Genomic DNA, 20,253 nt, shown 5'->3' with positions numbered 1-20,253 from the left:
CAACATAGTGAAACCATGTCTCTACTAAAAATAGAAAAATCAGCCAAGGGTGGTGGCGCATGCCTGTAATCCCCACTACTTGGGAGGCTAAGGCAGGAGAATCGCTTGAACCAGGGAGGCGGAGGTTGCAGTGAGATGAGATCGTGCCACTGCACTCCAGCCTGGGCAATAGAGTGACACTTGTCTCAAAAATAAAAAGATAAAACTGTATGCCATCTTTTAAATATATAGTTGAATATACATACAATAGTAATTTGAGATCCATATGACTCACTTAAAAATACATGAATAATCTCTACTCAAATAGTTGGAAATCATAATAATTATTTTCCTCCTTGAATAGTGGTCAATAGGATTTATGTAAAAGCCCCAATACTAAATATTTTAGGCTTTCTAGGCAGTCTCTGTCACAGCTACTTAATGTGCCACTGCAGTATGAAGGCAGCCACAGACAGTACACAGAAAAATGGGCACAGATGTGTCCCAATAAAATGTATTTACAAGTCCAGGCAGCGGGCCACAGGCCATCATCTTCTAATGCCTGACCTAGAATCCAAACTCCCATTTTATTTCCCATTTTCCCCACTCTACCTCAATCTTACTCATACAGAATTTTATCATAATGGAATTTTATGCTTAAAAGTCTTTTATTAATCATCCTATCATACTGCTCTGAAACAAAAACACATACACACTAAAATCTAACTTAAAAAATACTTCCTGTGAACAGAAGGCTCTAATAAAACTTTTCTTCTTGATTGAGCTTAACAGCATAATTATTATTAATATAAACTAATTTAAACATGACTTTATTACCAATTTTGATACATAATTTCCAAACCCAAGAGAAGTATCTCATTGGGAATGCATCTCTTAACGTGACAGGGACCCACTTATGGTTCCTTATTTAAAAGATAGGTCACAAGTCCTTTTGTTTGGCTCTCAGAGAAGGTTTATATACTTTGGGCAACACACCATAGTAAGATCTGATGGAGGTGAGCGGGAGGCTTTCTTTTATCAAGAGAGAGAAGAGCGGTTGGGAAAAGTTGGTGTGAAAGCCACAGGTGCGGTTGTAAGATGATCAGTTTTAATGTACGTGTGGAAGCTGAGAATCTGAAAATGGATTATTGTGAGGCTTATTATCCATGCCTTCCTTTCCCTTGAAAAGTCTTCACACCGTTCAGGAGAATGAGCACGCAGGTTGAATATTACTTTTCCAGTGTATTAGCTATAGATCTACGTACAGTTGGTGTTGAAATGGAGGCACCTGACCTCAGTAAAAATGTGGGCTTGGGAATCAGACACACTTGAATTTGAACTTCACTCTGCCACTTACTAACCGGATAATAAGCTAACTCTCTCTGTGTCTGTTTCCTTATCTATAAAAGGGGACACAATGCCTTTTAATACTGCTTTTAACACGCTACTGAAACTGTTAGGAAAAGGACAGAGACTGAGAATTGGAGTCTCCCTGAGTCTGGCCCTCTATCCTTTGAGCATAGGAGGATGTACTCTTCAATAAAACTTGTTGCTTGACAGAGCATGCCATGTGGTAATTTTAAAATAATCACTACACTGAAAATTTTTAAAAAGGTTTAAGAAATCCCACTAAAGGAATATGCAAAATGCCTGGCACACAGAGAGTGCAGCTCTTAAAACCATCAGTGCAAGTGTTTCTGAGATTGGTCTGGCCTTGAAGCAAGTAATGGGGAGTCAGAGTGGTAGACAGAGACAGATCACCATACACAGTGGGTAGGATTATTGTATATTTACCTACAGTATTCAAATTTGGGGATAAGAGACTTTCATCTCCATTGCCATTTATACTTCTACCCAAGTCACATGGAACTGCAACAGTTCTAGATCACCATAGGTGCAAATTCTTTCTCTTTTAACAGTTCTAACAGTTCAGAAACTTTTGATAAAGTAGAAAAAATTTGGTCCACCCAGGTTTCTACTTGTAGGTTGCTTTGTAAGACTAGGATAGTGTACACCTCTTGAATTTGTTTTTACAGTTCAGTTTCTCTTGAGTGTTTAGAGGGGAAGGAGGGCGGAAGGCAAAGATAGCTGTCGGACAATTTGTTTTCACCGATTACTTTCAAGTAGTTTTCAAACAACTCTTACAAAGGCCCAGTTTTTGAAAGTGGATAAATTTTCTTTATGTAAACAGGCATGGAAATGAATGCATAGGTGAATGCACAGATGACTTAGTGAATACATAAATGTGGTTTGTTGAAAATTTTTCTTATTGTAGCTTCCATATTCCGGGGAATTCCAACGTTGAGGCTAATGATTGCCTGAAAAATAAATCTCCATGCAGGTTAATCCATATATACTCACAACTGGGAATCCCAAGGCCTAGAACAGTACCTGATAAAGGACTGGCATTCAGCAAACATTGGTTGTTGAATAAATTGAGCAAGAAAATGTGAACTCTGTCTCTTGTTAACAGTGGATATTAGCAAGTCAATGACGGTCTCTGAACCTCACTTTCTTTACCTGTAATAAGGTAACTGCATGCTACTACCCTCCCCTCACTCCCAGTTGGCTCATGGATCCCAGATGTACAGCCCCAACAAGCCACACCAGAGGGCCTAAGTTGTCACCAGACGAAATCTATTTGACATCTTACGACTCAGGTTACTTCAAGATCTAGGATGCTATAGGTTTACATCAAATAGATGTCCAGATGTGACAGAGAAAGAAATCACCCCTTCTCCTCTCTTGACAGAATACATCATGGGTATGAAGTGCGTGGCCGGCAGGAGTGGAGGAGGGGTGGAGAAGAAAGTCATCAAGAAGTGGCTGAGAATCTGCATGTGAAAGAACCAAAAGTGTACATGTTTCTCAAACATTATGCCTTCAAGAAGAAGAAAGAGTTGGGCTAGGATGGCGAAAGCTCAGCTATCCAGAAAGATTTATGGGCCATCTGCCGAGACCAAAAACATCTTGACTTACAAATGTAAAAGCCACCGATTATTTATGGCAGGTCACAGCCTTCTTGAATGCCGCCAGGCATCTCCCTAGAAGCACAATATCATTTGATGTTGACTGGCTTCCAAAACCAGGAAACTACACATCGCTGTAGCTCCACATTCTGGAGCTTCTGCTACCTTAGAAATAGGTTTCCAATTATTCCTCCTTAATAAACAAGGCTGAGTTAGGAGATACTAGATTTGAAGCATAATAGTAAGATCTTATTTTACAATCCACAGAATACATGGGATATATTAATAAATGTGCTCTCTAAACATTTCTATGTACCAGATAGAGTTGATAAGATCTATATTTTATCCAGGAGAAAAAATACTAAAGGTTGGAGAGGCAACATGGTGAAACCTAAATCTTACTTGGTGGCTATGCTGAAACTTGACCCAGGCCCTGGGTTTTAAGTGTAGTGCCTTTCCCTCTGGGTGGCCTCCAATGCTAGCAGGGTTGGAGTGGTGTCTCAGGATTATCTAGGAGAATAATCTGAAAGTAGACAGACCCTTCCATGGCAAAAGAGCAGAACTAGACATTCTGTGAGACGTGAAAAATAAATGGCTTCTACCCAAGGGATGGAATCAGACTATTTTCTCCTCATATACGTATTCTAATTTAGTAATCACTCACACAGACATCATTCATATTTTCATTTGTTAACAGCCTCATGGGAAACGTACCTACTTCTCTTTCTACAGATGAGGAAGCTAAGGTTCAGAGAGATTAAGGAGTCCCTCTACCCAGTTCTCAGAAAATTTTAGAGGCGACAGAAGGATAGCTCATAAGGTGGTCTTTGCAAAGCTTCTTATGCCTGCTTTGCCCAGACATTTGACCCTGGCTTAGGGAATCTAGGATGTGGCTTTTATCCCGCCATCATTCTCTAAAGCTAAAAGGTATTGCCCTGCTACTATCCTCATGGTACTAGAAAGAGTGCCCTGGAACCTTTAGCATGAAGTAGTCTAGGTTTAGGGACAGTACCAATGTTGGTGGTTTTCAAACCAGCTCCTGCTTTGATATCCCTCTTTATATATGACAAAGTTTCTGAAATGCAGACTTCAAATTGCTGGCTCATTAGGCAAGGAGGGGGCTCCATCTCACCTGCTGGGACCTGTGACCTGGAAGACTCTAGTTAGAACTGAGTTGCCCAGAGCAGCCTGACTTGGGCTACCAGAGTGAAGGCCTGAGTTCCATTAGCTGACGGGTGCTTCTTTCCAACCAGGCAAGTGGATGTCAGAACTGCCCCAGATGCTATCTTAAATGTTCAGCTGCAAGAATTCCATCCAAGTTGGAAAGAAACTTTATTTCATTATACTTCCAGGTCTGGGAATGATGCCAGTGAACAGCTCTCCTTGACAGGTCTCTCATCACTTACAGCTCAAAGGAAAAGAGAAGTGAGCTCCCAAAGTGCAAGGCTGCAGCCCTCCTTGTCAGATGGCAACACCTCCACGGAACAGCTGAGCAAGAGGATGAGTAAAGAGCTGTCTGCCTTATCACCAAAACCCTGCCTACTGATGATAATTCCCTGTATGCTTCTTTTCAAAGTCTTGCACAAGGCCCTGAGCTGAAGCAAGGACATAGGAAAGGGATGAAAAATCAGTTTCAGCTGTAAGACAATTCTGATATCTCACTAGTGGTTGACTAAGTGCTGTGTTAAGAAGGATTCTGAAGCTCGATCTGGATACACCGGGAAAGATTGTTATTTTCAATGGAACATGGGCGCCAGAAGACGGACAGATAGATAGTTCAGAAGTTTGACACATATATGCCATAGGAAGTCACCAAGTCTAAACTTCAGTTTACCCATGTAAAGTTGCTGAGAATCACAAAGGTTAAATAACTTGCAAAACTTAGTTGCTAAACTAGAAACCACACTCTAAAGCCTTGGATTCTAGATTACTGCTCGTCATCATATGAATACTTTTCTAGTCGTTATTTCTAGAATATCACAGATTGCTTGAAATGAGCTAGCAAATTAGCAGACTTCCAAATCCTGTGGTAATCCAAAGATACTTATTGTAATGATAATTCTACGTATGTGATGTTCAGCTACTTCCCAGCATCTCTGCACTCACTGAAATCCCAAATCACTAATTTCCACTCATGACTGAGAGTATTAAGCCTTGGCTTGGCTGAAAATCAGCAGACATGCAAAGCAATTCATCTTGCCCTGATATTCAACCCTGCCTATGGTTTAATCTATTGGTTCCACCAGTGTTGCTTCACTACAAAAAGTTAAGTAATATTATCAAAAGAAAGAAGTTGTAAAGGACCCACACAATTTACTCCAACCAACATTCACAAGGCATTCTTTGGAATTCTGTCCAAAATGCAGGAAATGGGGACCATTGGGTCAGAAGGCATTCCTGATAGGAAAGATAGTATTCAACCACATGGATTTTTTTTTTTCTTAATGTTTTGTGGAATTCTTAATAGAGCTCTTTATTAAAGGAAAGTTTAAGAGGACTGAGCTTAGAGTGAGCTTTGGCAAATGGAGGCCAAATGAAGGCCAAAGCTCACTCTAAGCTCAGTCCTCTTAAACTTTTCCAAAGTTCACTCATTTCGCCCACTTGATTTGGGTGAAATCATCAATTGGGGACATCATTAGAAGACTAAGACTAGTTGCCTCTAGGAAGGCTTTGCAGGATGGTTTTGATGTAGTTATTGAAGAGATTGATTACTCTGTCATGGTGAGTTTTACATTAAAATAAATCTTTTGGGGAGTGAAGATATAGGATAATATCTGGTATTGAAGGCACGGATTTGAAGACCAAATTAACTGAAAGAATTATTTAGTCAATATTTTCTCGCTCAACAAAATTTGCAGAATTGAATGAGATGATAGCAATTAAATCACTCCTTAGCCTGAATTTATACTTGTCTTCATGAAGAATTATCTGCTTGTAACAGAGTTACCTTCTCAGTTATGGTTTGTTTATAATTAAAATTAAACCCACGTTCCATACTGAGTTGACAGAGGGGGCCACAGAGCACAGTAAATAGCAGGGCCAAGATAAGTAAGGATTAAGAAAGAAATGCCACAGATGGATGAGTACTGACTTTCTGCAAGAGGAAACAGCATACTATTTTAATCCCCCCTTGCCAAACAGTGTAATGGAGAAACTAAGATTCAGCTGTCCATATTGAGTTCACTATGAGCAATGGTGAAAGCAAAAGTTAATATGTTTGTGAATACTAACATTCTGTTTCTCTGTTACCAGAGCAGGTGGTCCAGGTACCCTGTGGAGGTAAAAGGGATAGAGGTGCCGTGGCATGATGATGGAGTGAGAGAATTTACTGGCCTAGTGTGCGAGGAATGTTCTGAGATCCTACTGCCACACTATCCAGTAGAGTAGCCACTAAACACGTGGCTAGGGAAGCCTTGGTGAGTAAGTGTGGTGAGTGTGACTGTGCCTCTGAATTGTAAATTTTATTTAATTTTAGCTCATTTAAATTTAAAAACCAATACTCAATTCAGTTATTGGAAAACTTTGATGTATGTTTGGAACAACTTGTGCACATGAATCTACTTTTTTAACTATGAATTTTATGAGATCTAAATACAGATTTCCTGTGAAAATCCAGTATCCAAATTGAGTTATGTTGTAAATGTAAAACACATGTCATATTTCAAGGACTTAACATGAAAAATTCAATGTAAATATTTTGTTAATAGTTTTGTAGAAATTTTGTAGTTTTGTAGAAAAATAGTTTTGTAGAAAATGTGTAGTTTTGTAGAAAAGTTGAAATAATGATTTGGACATAGTGGGTAAAATAATACATATCATTAAAATTAACTGGCCTGTTTCTTTTAACTTTTTTTCAGGTGAACTACTAGAAAAACTAAAATTACATACATAACTTGCATCATATTTCCATTGGACAGCATCGATGTAAAATGAGATCTGCTATATTGTCCCTGTAGTACATTTTTTGTACACTTGTTAAAATGTCTTCTACACATTTACATACCTAGTATAATACCAGAAAGTGCACAAACTAGCAAGCATAGCCAAGAACCCACGTTGTAAAAACCTGTTACCATGACCCCTACAGATTCCTTTCCACTTAGCATTGCAATCTTGCTTATTTTTTTATATCAGATAAGACATCCTGATAAGATGAATAGCTTTTCTTCTTCCTTCTAGCAGCCTAACCCCTTCCTTCTCATTTTTTATTGTTACATCTTCATTGTGAATCCATTTATAAAACAGATACAAGGGGAGATGCAGTGGCTGAATCGGGAGTGGAGGATTCACACACCCATCCAGCTCCACAATGCCCTAGCAGTCACCAATTCTCCCTCAAACTCTGAGGAACACAGTTTCTATTTCTGAGCTGGGCCCACCTCCCCTGCTCACAGGTCTTGAGAAAGCATGGTAGCCCTGGTGATTCCTGCAGCCATTGCAGTTCATAGGCACCCCCAAACTGGCTGCCTGGTGGTTTCTGGTTGTTCGTCACCCTCGCCATTGCTTTGGCCACTGCTAATCATTCCTGGCAAATGCAAGCAAAGGGCAGCCATGGGACACTGGTGACCTGTCACCTCTCCCAGATGGCCCAGGAGGAACTGGTCTCCTAGGTTAATTGACCCAAATCATACCAGGTAAAAATGCTACAGGAATGAGATGGGGCATTGCACGTAACATAAATGGACAACCAATGGGGCATTTTGTGATGAGCTTTTTCTTAGCTCAAACTTCCCAAATAGTATTATTAATAATTCACCCAACCACCCCAAAATGCCTTTTCAATTTGACTTTAATTATTGTGATGACTGTTTAATTCAACTACCTGTGGTCTGACTCCACTTGACAGACTGATAGGTTGATGCAACCATCTTCCCCTATCTACTCACTCTCCTTCCATATATGAATGTAGCAACAAGTACATCAACATGCATGAAACACCAAGCACTTGTCAGTTCCTAGCTGGATAAACACAGGCAAGGTCCTTAATATTTTGGCAACTAAATTTCCTCATCTAAAACAGGCAAAAAACATTAGTCCTATTAGGGCTGCTGGAAGATTCAATGTATTATTATATCTACATATAAAATGTACTGAACAGTGCCTGGCACACATTAAATGGTCAGGACAGATTGAGATGGGGCTGCAGCATTTAGTGGACCCATATGAAAAGAAGGAGATGATGAACTTCAGGGTATGACACATTCTTGGCTATTCCCCCAGGACAGGGATCTTGCTTTACCCTAAAATGCCTGATAATCAAAGTGTTATGTGTTTATGCATGAATGCATTTGGGGGGGTGGGCAGAGAGGAGGTTCATAGCTTTCACATTCTTAAAGAGTTCCATGATCCAGTAATAGCTTAAGAACTACTGTTTTAGAATTTTTTTTATAAACATTTTTTACTGCTTCCATAAAAGGCTGGTTTCTTCTCTCATTCTTACCAACAGGTGCCAGCACTTCACTCATGTAAAGTGACACTACTGGGGGAGAGAAGGGGCCAAGGCAAAATGGACACTGACTCTAAGGAGCTGACTGTCACTTAATGCACATCCTCTAGAAACCAGACTTCCTCAAAACCGAGCATCGAGGTGTACTGAGGAGTGTGGTGCAGCAGGCAGAGTTAACACACACACAAGCTCTTCCAGTCAGGCAGAATTCTCAATGTATGCAGCCATCTGGAGCCTCATGGGATCAGAGAGCAGCCTACATCTCTAGAAAGGCCTTCAGCTAACAAACAGGTCACTGACCTTGTCAAGTGACCAGGTGTCCCTGATGCACTGTCACCTGCAGTTAGGAAATTCTCCTTCTCCTGCAACATCAGCCCTACTTCTTTAACAGACAGAGTAGAAGGTCTCTCCCAGACACCCAGTCGCCCTCACCCTGCCTTGAGTCTTCTACAGGCGCAAGCTTCCTAGCTCTTTTGTTTCTTTAATCATTCCTCACAGGTCCCATTTAGGATAAAGTAAATTCTATCCTAGAGCCACGTGAAGACCCACAACATTCTCCTCTGCAAAAGGACATTTTTTAAAAAGGACAAACCAATAAGATTTCTCTTGTTTGACTATTTCATGTGCATTTCTTCATAAACCAGATGATAATGCCTCATTCTCTTTTCCTCTCTCCATTATTTGAAGTCAAGTGGACTGTAAACAGAAGACATCAAGTGTGCTATGACACTTTCAGGCACATAAGACAGGAAATCACATTTTTTAAAAAAAGCAACAGTGATGAATCCTCAAAATCAGGAGACAAACAGGGGAAAAGATCTTAGGCAGAGATAGAAGCCCCAACTTCATCCCCCACTCTCTGCACCCAAGCCAATGGCAATACCTTTCCTCTCCCCGTTCAGAATGATTATAGCTGGTCTGGAATCCTGCTCTGTGCTTGGATTGCATCTTGCCACATACATTTTTAAGTTTGCAGCTAGAAGGGTCCCTACAGGCGAAGAGTTTCTCATTCCCCATGCTCCCCTCCATTGCCTGTTTATAGTTCTTCCTGTTTCTACCCAACGAAATTGAAAATTTCATCACCAGTGTCAGAAAATTAAACCCCAGGGAGCAGAGCAATAGCTCAGAGCATCCCTTTCCTGGCAGAGAGCCAATCCTTGAATATAACTTTGCAAACCCTCTCTGGTTTTTCAGAGGTTTGAAAGGATGCAAAATAGAGTCATTTTGAAGCATGCTTTTTGACTGCTAAAATCTTTCCAACTGCACTTCAATTTATCTTTGCAATTAATTAAAAAACACATTTCAGTTTGGAGACAGGTTTCATAAAAGAAGGAAAGGACATGACCTAGCTCAGTTACACATTTCCCAAGCAGAGAACAGTGGCACACGGAGAAGAGATGCTTCGTTCCGTGGCTGGGGATCTGAAGAAGTGTTTGACAGACCATTGTAATAACATCTCTCTTCACAATGCAAACACCAGCAATACATTCAAGGAGCTCCGGGCTCCGTGCCTGCACCTTTTTCTCTCTTCCTAGCAATACACAGGGTTGACTCTTATTATTAACGTAGCTTTAAAAGCATTTTCTTTTGAAATGCATCGACACCCAGGGAAATAAAGCAGAACTCTGCTCCTTACACTAATCCTAACAAGACAACCAATGTCCAAGTATAATGTACAGTCAACTACAAATTGGATCAGACCAAAGCAAAGCATGCAGTCTTTTGAATTCAGAGTCTCCTACATCATGGGAACCCTTGAATGCCCGCTCTTCCATGTGCTTGTTCCAATTCAGTTTTCTCGGCAGACAATAGGACAAAGCTACATTTAGCTCAGGCTGCTAATACCAGTGGACAGATGTGTCAGACGGAGGTTTACTCACCAAGCTCCCGTAAGTCCATCTTTCCCAACCACAAACACTGATTCTAAGCTGCTGCCACCACAAAGCGACTTAGAGTCGTCCCCCTGAAGAACAATGTGCTGGAATACCACCAGATGGTTCCTGAGTAAGCTTGTTCATGAAACAGGTTTCCAGTTGAGCCATGTGAACAGAGACCCGCCGCACACCTTTGAATGGTATACACTCCAAGTCCAGAGGAATAAGCATGTAGCTTTGCTTATGTTTATGGAGCTGGAGCCCAGGGATGCTCCGATTGGCAGGAGTCGAGGAAAGTTCAGCCAATCAAAGAGCGCCTCCATTTCAGGGAAACTCCTGCTCATTTATTTAGCATCTTCAGAGATCATCGGCTTTTCTAGGAAGAGCTTTTCTCTTAGAGTATCACAAGAGAAAAATAATAACTTCGTTTCTATTTTAGTGTCCTATGCTCTTTTGTCAATAAACACATAGCTCCCCTTCTTGGTACTTCTCAATATCTCCCGTTTTTTCTTATAAAGAACTAAAAAACAAATAAGGACAAGAAGAAAAAGAAAAAGCTGGTGATGGGCTGGAGATAGTTCATATTCATCAGCCTCCACCTTGTTGGGAGAAAGGGGGGAGTGCCTGGGCTCAATAATTACTGATTCTGTTGCCATAGAAACAGACTGGCTGCAGCGAGTTGGATTCGTGTAGAACATCTGCTGCCAGACCCATAATCAACTGCAATCTCATCTCTTCCCCCTCTCTACTTTTATTTGATTGTGAGTTTGCTTTCTCCTACCTTCTCTTCACATACAGTTTTTATCCAGAAATGTCACAGAACCACCTCGCGATACCTTGCCATGTACACACAACGCATGCACACCAGGGGTGCTCACATAACCAGGAATGCAAGCATTCCAGCGTGCATCCCAGCAGGGGTCCTACTGGGAGGATCCTTACTCTAATTCCTACCCAGGATGTAAACAAACATAAACAGCCTCCATCCCTAATTAAAATGACTGCAACTTTCAACCTAGAGAATTAGAGGGACATCTTTAAAAATATTTGTTGCCTAACAGCCCTGAGAGCTCCGCAAATAAAAGTTAAAGTTTTCAATGGTATTCCTCAGAGGGCACTGCGGTGGTTCCTAGCAAACCTCTGGAATGAAGTGATTACACTGGCGGCTTGTGGAAGATTTTGTAAGTACGGAGTGTTCAGGCCCAGCTCTTTTCTGCATTAGCACCTCACCAAGGCGCCCTGAACACTGGGGATCTCCCTGGATTTTCTCAGCCCATTTTCATACCCTCAGACTCCTCCCCTGCTTGCTCCAAATTCCCCGGGTTGCATGACTAGAATTAATGTCACCAACTCTGAATGTGCTGCCATCTCTCTCCTTAACAGCAGGGGCCGCCACTGAGCAGTGAATGGTTATACATCCTGGTCAGACTCAGGAGGGGGATCATAAGGTGGCAATCTCACTCAGGGGTCTGCGGAAGCCCTCAGTTCCACAGAGATTGACGGAAAATGGTAAGTGTCACAGAAGGCACTGATCTGGGCTTATGTTAGAGAGAAAGGAATTACTTTGCCCTATCGTCATCTGCCTTGGCATCATAACAACCTCAAGGAGAACCTTCTCTTCCTTAAAGCTCTCTGCAAGCCTGGGACCCTCAGCCCATAATGACCCAGATGAGGCTTCTGAGGAGGCTGGGACCTGCTCTTCGTGTGTTTCTGATTCTTGAAGCCAAACTGAACTGTCCATCTACCACACATCCACTGTCCAAACACCAACAGTAGCCCTCAGCCTCCTTTCTTCCTAAATGAAGCTCAGTATAAACCCCATATCCATCCAACTCCAAATGCTCAGCTATACCCCACTGGTGTTATTGTTGTTGCTGTTGTTTGACAGTCTTGCTGGAGTGCAATGGTGCGATCTCGGCTCACTGCAACCTCTTCCTCCCGGGTTCAAGTGATTCTCCTACCTCAGTCTCCTGAGTAGCTGGGATTACAGGCATGTGCCATCATGCCTGGCTAATTTTTGTATTTTCAGTAGAGATGGGGTTTCACCATGGTGGCCAGGCTGGTCTCAAACTCCTGACCTCAGGTGATCCATCCACCTTGGCCTCCCAAAGTGCTGGGATTACAGGCAAGAGCCACGATGCCCAGCCGCCCATTGGTCTTGATGTTGGATTTGCACCTTCAAGAATCTGAATGCTGGTTTTCCATTTTGTCGATTTATGCCACTAAGTGTAGGAAGAAAGTCTCACCCAGGTGCAGCACCCACTGCCAACACTGTCAATCTTTCTCGGCTCTGCCCAGACAACTTTCACCCTCAGGGTGGTGGATGGCTCAGGTTTTCTCTACCAGCTTTCTGGAACATCTCCTCTAACCCATCCTGCCTAGTCTCCTCTGCCATGGGAACACCCAGCTTTTGCCATCCCATCCTCTTGAAGGGTGTCCAAATCCTCACTGTTTATGACAAAACCATCATTCCATCCAAGTCTTCCTCAATCAAAATTTAATTATCTTCTCAACAAATATTTAGCAAGTATCTATATGTCAGGCACTTGTGCTAGTGATACGACAAACTGACAAGGTTTCTACCTTACAACCTGCAGACTCTAGTAGAGGAGGCAAAAATATTAAGCATAACTGTGATATGGGGTATAAAAACAGAGCTACTAACTCTGTGTTCTCTTAGCACAAATAATCACTTAGTGAGATCAGGAAAAGCGTTTCAGAGAAAGTGACATCAAGCCACAATCTAAAGGAAGAGTAAAAGTTAATAAATTGAGAGTGAGGGGAAGAGTGACCCAAACAGAAGGAATAACACATGTGAGCTAGGAGGCAACATGGCATCTTTGGAAACCTGAAAGAAGCCAAATGTGAATGGATCACAGTGAGAATGACTGGGAGGACAGTGTAAGATCAGACCAGCAGATGCTTAGAGACCAAGTTAAGGAGTCTGGTTCTTGTTCTACAAGCAATGACAACCCATTGCAGCGCTCCATTAAATGACTCCTAGCCCCTCCTAACGCACCAACATAACCCAAGATATTCCTCAGTTGAGCTGAATGACAGATTAACAGAATACCAACCTGATTGAAACAATCTATTTCAAGACATTCCTGATTTGTTGGGTTGATCTAGCTAACATTTACTGAGCAATTAATAATCCAGGAATTAATCCAGCAATTAATAATTCAGCAATTAATAATCCAGGAATTAACCTAGCAGTTAATAATCCAGTGCATTCTAAGCACTTTATCTAGATTAACCAATTTAATCCTCCCAAAAGACCTGTGAGATGTCATTCAACTATTTATACAAATGAGGAAATTGAGACATAAGGAGGTTAAGCAACTCGACTGAAATGACAACAACAAAAAAAGTAGCAGAGCCAGGATTTGAATCAAAGGATTTGAGCTCTGGATTCTTTAAGTGTGATCCACAAGGATCACCTACATTAGAAATTCTCATTACATGCAGATTCCTGGGGGGAAGTGCATCTCTCCCCAACCAGAATTTCAGGGGGGTAGAGTCACGAATATTTTCCTAAGCACTCCAGGGCTTCTTACGCACACCACAGTTTAGGAATCACTGCTAAGAGATGTTTTCGTAAAGGAGGAGAAGACTACCCCAAAAGTAATCTTCCACGTACAAAATGGAAAAAGGCATTTTTTTGGAGAATGGGACAGAGGGTCTCACTATTTCAAACCATTACAAAAGACCATCTACATGAGAGTAAGATCATCCTTCTTTTGAATGACTGCAAATTTGGTTGTATCATATAATCCAAAGTTAAAGTGGAGGGTGGGTAGACAGCACAGTCTGGCGCTTGGTAGTTATCTTAGTAAGGAGGTTTATGAAGAGAGAGCGTGCAAGTTCGTAAAGACCACATTCATGAGGTAATACAGATGCTATTAGATCCATCAGCAATAAGGTAGGAAGACTATGTATTATTATTGTTGACACTACGTGAAATGTCATAAAGTTTTTTAAGGTAATTTTTATCCTGAAAAACTCATTTTTAATACAAAATTGCAAGGTAAACAGATAATTTGATTTTAGCCTTCAATCCTTCTCCCCCTCATCTATTCAAAAGTTAGCAAGTAAAAGCTCTTTCATTCACCTAGCTAGTCATGGTTTTAGTTCTAGAAAATAAGCAGCTTCATCAATATTTTTAGAGGGGCTGCTTCACAAAAAAATAGCTATAGCAGCATCTTTGAGGAAACTTCCAAAGAATTTTTCCATGGGATCTTGTCCAGTGGTTTTGTTAAGGAGATCACAGGCTGGGTGCTCTATTTAGTTAACCTGGCCTTTCTGGTGATTTTTTCCCACTCTAGATTGTGATGAAAAGAGTATATACAAGCTTACAGAGCTGCTGGTGAGCTTCAAAAAGAGGGAAACCCAGATTTTGCTAGCATGATATTTGGACGACTGCTTGTCAAGCTCCTAAGAACTGGCATGAAGCTATTCTGCATACGCCTAATGGACTTGTACTCCACGGGCTCCACATGGATGACAGGTAGCCTATCATCCAGCTTCTGAACACATTCAGATTGACTATGTGCTATCCACAGAAAGGAGAAGGGAATCACAGTATCAGATACTTAGAAAATTCAGGGGGTGGGGTGGGAATCACCCCTGGGTCAAAGTCAGAAGAAATTCCTTTTTATTTTGCTTACACGTTACAACCGGTACCCTTTGTTCTGCTTGGAGCAGGCACTGTCAGTACCATTTATCCCATATTGTCTTGGGGCAGATTCAACCTCATGAAATTTTATTCGTTTCCATAAACATGATTTATTGAATGTATTATTACTAAATCTGATGTAATTCTTATACATTTGTAATAGTTTTTAAATAAATCCACAAATCAAAAAAGAATGTTAGGTGGTATGCCTGTATTTTTGAATAAAAAAATATAGTGACTGTTATAGAATAATTTCTAAACTGGCTGTCCAAATTCTCCTTAGTTCACTTATAGGTCCTAACTGAAATGAGCACCTTTTATATTGAGCCTTTAAAAGGCAGATGAAGGGATTCCATTTACTGGGCCCTATGAGAGGTGGCACTTACAGCCATTCCTTTCATTTTCCAACTCCTGTTCCCAAACTGGATGCTTCCACTGAGTATCCATTTCATCAGGATGCATGCTCCTTGCTGGCAATGAAGGTCATGGTTATGGTCTCTACAGTTTATGACATGGCTATGCTGCAACCCATTTTTGTTTGATTAATTCATTCTTATGAGGGAGGTCATCAGGGTCAAACACAGCCTCATGAAAATTCCAAACAGGTAGGGTGTATATGCACTAGACGCTTCTCCACCTACATCTCAGCCCTCTTATGGAACGCCCTCATACACACACGTGCACATGCATGAGCCCACACACACAAAACACACTGACATCGCTTCCATAACAGCAACAGGCTCAGTGCAGACTGCATCAGACCGTATCTCCCAAGGGTGTGAGGTAAGAAGTGGGGACTCTTCCTCAATGGGTCAGAGGTGCAGCCACTACTGGCTCAGACACCTTTATTTCATTCAGAAGACTTTGGAGAGATATTTCTCTAGATGTTGGGCTGACCAGTATAGTTATCTCTGATCATTTTACATGGTGCATTTTTAAAACCAAAACATATGCAAAACTGGAACGGAACATAGGAGACCTTTTACAACTCTTTTTATCCTCAAAGGGAGATATCAATAATATTCCATAGAAATATTCCCATACATAGGCACCTGCATCTCTTTTCCTCACTTTCATGGAGAGATGATCCTCAGCAGAATGTGCAAACCCTGCCACACTGTCACTTTATCTTTTGGTCCCAGGATGCTGAGCTCTCTGTGATAAGCCTGGACATCTGTGGAAGCTTAGGAGAGTAACAGAAAATGCAGATGCAGTGCTTACCATGGGCCTCTGCTATAAAAGGCCCCATTTACAAATGGAGAAACGAAGGCCCAAGACATTCAGATAACACGTCTCTAGTTGCCATCTAGTAAGTGGGGCACTCAGGATTCAAACTCAAGTGTCTATCTGTGGAGCACCTTGAGCAGCACACCCCATTGTGGCCTCACAGCTCCCCAGGCAAGCAGCTGGAGCAGGTGGGATTGTTCCCAAGCATCCTAAGGCTGAGTTATAAAATATGAGTCGTTAATATGAACTTTATTTCCCTGGGCTTTGCTACTTTTTATTACCCACAAAATGCCTAACATGTAAGTGGTACCTACAAACAGTAAGAAATAACACCAGGATCCACAAAATGCATACCCATCTATAAACAGATCCCCAACCCATGCATTTCTTCCTGCCTCTTCCAGAGCACCAGGCTCAGAGAGGTGACCATGATTTGGATTCACAGGATTGGAGAGTCAAGGTCTGGAATTCCTGGGGCATCACAGACCTAATAAGTGAATGGGCTGACCCAGAAGAACATGGGCCTGAAGAACAAGGGCCAAAATGATGCATCTCTGATCATTCTGAAAGCCTTCAAAGGGATGGTTGGTGAAATTCTGAGTTTATCACTTGCCGATTTGAATTTTCCAAATATACCATGGAAATGAATTCCAGTTTTGCAGGCTGATGAAAAATCAAGCCAGAAGGAAAAATGAAAATGCCAAAATTGTCAGCTCAGTCTTGCCAAGCACATCCACTGGCAATATGGTGACAAAAAGCGACTGGGCCAATGGTAGGATATCCTTTAGATGGTGCAAAATGAGAAACAGCTTCTTTGCCATAGGAAAAGGAAAGTTTCATCACATCCTCCTTGGTTTTCAGATCTAATGAATAAGTAAACCTCTTCTAATTCTAAAACACACCCATTTCACATGCAAATAATTCTACCTTTCAAGAAAAAAACTAGTTTCTGATATTCTCATTAGAGGACTAATTTAATTGCAATGTGTAGAGATTAAACCCATGGCTCACCATGTTTTCTCAAATGGTTAAACATTTGATGTCGTTACTTTTTCTGCTCTTTCTTCTCACAGATGCAAAGGTATTTTATCAAATGAGAAGGCTCACAGATAACCTATGCATTCTGGTCTCCTGTGACAACAGGGATTATGCCACAACAGAAAAGGGTGCACCAGGGATGCAGGGAAGAATATAGGGTCTGATGAATAAGACAGAAACCAACAAGGTCAAGAACACAAGCAAACTCAGCTTACCCAGGCAAGCAAGGAAGTAGTAGCAGAAATTGGAGATGAAACTAGAGATAAAGGCAGTCAGTTCCAGGGAGATCATGTTCTGAAGGGGGTGGACAAAGCACAGAGGCTTAAAGGGGGATCCAAGAGGTCTGTACAGGGCTAGATATGGAACCACAAAGGGAGGGTACCCAGAGGCCCAATAAGTTACCATATGAAATTTTAGGGTGAGTCTTGTTTAAACCCAGTTGTTTTAACTTTGGTTCTTGGTAGTAAGTTGGTTTTATCAGAAGCCAGTCACACAATGAATATCAGCAACAACCCATAACCTCTCTAAACAAACTAACTAAGGATGTACCTGGTCTTAGTGAACCAGCACTGCCATCACAAAAACAGGATTGCTGTTCTTTTTTTTTTTTTCTTTTTTTTTTTTTTTTTTTTTAATATTTTCCCCCCAATTTTTTTTGCTTTTTAATTTTATTTTCTAATGTACAACAGTTTTATATGGACAAACCAGTTGATCTTTATCTTTTGATTTTGATTCATTTATCATTTTTAAGTTTTAAAACCCTTTCTCACCCAGAGATTTGATAAATATTATATTATTTTTGTGCTGTTCTTAAATCCATCTTTCGATAGCAACAGCATGTACGAGCCAGATTGCTTCAAACTGTTCTCTTTCTATGAATACTTCTAATCAAAGGAAGCTTTGAAATGTGAACCATGACCCCTAAGCAAATGATATTTGACAGGTTATTCTCCATTTTCACCAAGAATAAGCTCTATAAACTAATTTGTGGAAAAAATAAATTTAGAAAAAAATATAATTCCATTTTATTGTCCAGTACTTGCCTGCAACTTTTAGCTACTAATTGCGGAAAGGAGTTAATTTGATAATAAAAATAAAAATTGGCCCTGAAGTATAATAACCAATCCATGTATATACAATGCAAAAATGTATCCCTGCCCCCACCAAGTCATCTTGAGCTAAATATAGAACATGGTTTCCAAAATGCATTACCTACAATTCTCTCCACACAATGAAAAGCATGAGAATGACGAAGCAAATCTTTCAAATAATCACATACATTGAACCTTGAATAAGTGCTCTTGCTTATGTTTTGTGAGAGTCTATTGTGTTGGACCTCTCAGCTGTTCGAATACACATTGAGAAAACATATTTCACACTCAAAAAATCCCAGTTGGGAAGTGAGGAGTCTGTGCATTTATTCAAGTAATATTTAGGAAGTGCCTGAGATAATGCACTTTAACATGTTGCCTTGTGTTTCCTTCAAGTCTTGGGAACCCAAGAATATAGCCTTAATATCTTGAAAATAATAAAGTTCCATTTATTACATTTTGTGTTCATGAATTTCATTATATTTAATATCTTTTGCAAGCAGACTCTATTCTGCTCACCTGGAGAGCTTCTATTCTTATGATGTTCTCTTAAATAAAGTTCTTCCTCTATGTAATTTTTCCTTTGCATTCTTTCCATACAATATATGTGCTATGGCTATTGCACAGTAATCTCTTTTCACAGCTCTCCCCAGTACTGGGAACCTTTAAGGCTGGATTTACTAATACAACACCAGGAATACCATCTCCAGATATATCTGATAACTTAGACAACAAGACAAAATCCTACTGCAAACCTTACATGTAGACAGGTTATACAAGCCTTCTTCTGAGTACTTCTGTCATTCTACCCACCATTGTAGGTACAGCCATGGGATGAGGATATCTGAAAACATCAAAATGACTCATCCCCTGTTGTCTCCCATTCCTTCCTCCTCCCACTCCTGCAATCCCAGTCTGAGAGGGACTAGGGTGCTCTGAGAAGCACTGCTGAACACTACCCCTTTCAGAAATTCATTTCACAAGCAATCCAGATACTGGCTCCAGCTCTGTCTGCAATGTGGCTTACTTTTTCAAGGGTGTCACATCTGCTTAGAACTTCCTTCCAGTTAATGAATCTTTCTTGAATCAAACCTGAGAGGGCTTTTGATCTCAGTACCAATCAACTTCAGGCTAAGATGCTGGGCACTAGCTGGGCTGGCAAAGCTGGCCCAAACCCATGCTCTATTTCAAGGAAGAATAAACAAACTTAGTCTGAATTTATAACATGGAATGTCAAGATAAAGAAATTCCCCGTAGACTGACACCACTGATCAGACCACACCTGAAGTTTAGTACCAGTTCTACACCCACATAATTTAAAGTGTTTCTTTAAAAAAAAGATTGTAAGGTAATACATGATAGGTAGCGAAGATGGGGAACATTAAAAACATAGTAAAAGAAAAATATAATTAATCACACTATGCAAAAGAAACCATTTTTCTTTCAAACCCATAACCCAACATCATAGAAGCCATCATTAAAATCATTTAACCCGGCTGGGTGCCGTGGCTCATGCCTGCAATCCCAGCACTTTGGGAGACCAAAGTGGGCAGATCACGAGGTCAAGAAATCAAGACCATCCTGGCCAACATTGTGAAACCCCGTCTCTACTAAAAGTACAAAAATTAGCTGGGCATGGTGGTATGCACCTGTAGTCCCAGTTACTCAGGAGGCTGAGGCAGGAGAAGCGCTTGAACCCAGGAGGCGGAGGTTGCAGTGAACCGAGATTGCGCCACTGCACTCCAGCCTGGGCGAGAGAGTGAGACTCCGTCTCAAAAAAACAACCACCACCAAAAAAACAAAAAAAACAAAAAAAACAAATGAACAAACAAACAAAAAAAAATCATTCAACCCTTTTTAGTTTGTAGTTTTATTAGTTGAGATATAATTTTGCATGCTGCTCTACTCCCATTTAATATAGTACAAAACGTATTTCTGATATTTAGATACTATT

At 40.8% G+C, this 20,253-nt stretch overlaps 1 protein-coding gene across 6 annotated transcripts in view; it reads right to left on the bottom strand.

Annotated features, from left to right (window-relative positions):
• Nucleotides 1-20,253, bottom strand: part of ELMO1 (engulfment and cell motility 1) — a 597,137-nt gene that overhangs the window by 128,154 nt on the left and 448,730 nt on the right. The window contains exon 1 of one of the 6 annotated variants that reach the window (XM_011972901.1): nt 10,275-10,872. The exons of 4 other annotated variants lie outside the window; for them this stretch is intronic. The gene's annotated coding sequence lies outside the window, so the exon portion shown is untranslated. Of the gene's footprint in view, nt 1-9,277; nt 9,462-10,274; nt 10,873-20,253 lie in introns of those variants that run through there. One more of the 6 variants, XM_011972904.1, reaches the window with a different exon arrangement.

The sequence above is a fragment of the Mandrillus leucophaeus genome, unplaced genomic scaffold (genome assembly GCF_000951045.1).
Source record: "Mandrillus leucophaeus isolate KB7577 unplaced genomic scaffold, Mleu.le_1.0 Scaffold100, whole genome shotgun sequence".
NCBI lineage: Eukaryota > Metazoa > Chordata > Mammalia > Primates > Cercopithecidae > Mandrillus > Mandrillus leucophaeus.
The sequence above is the reverse complement of the archived record's forward strand: the minus strand, read 5'-3'. Positions and strand labels throughout refer to the sequence as shown.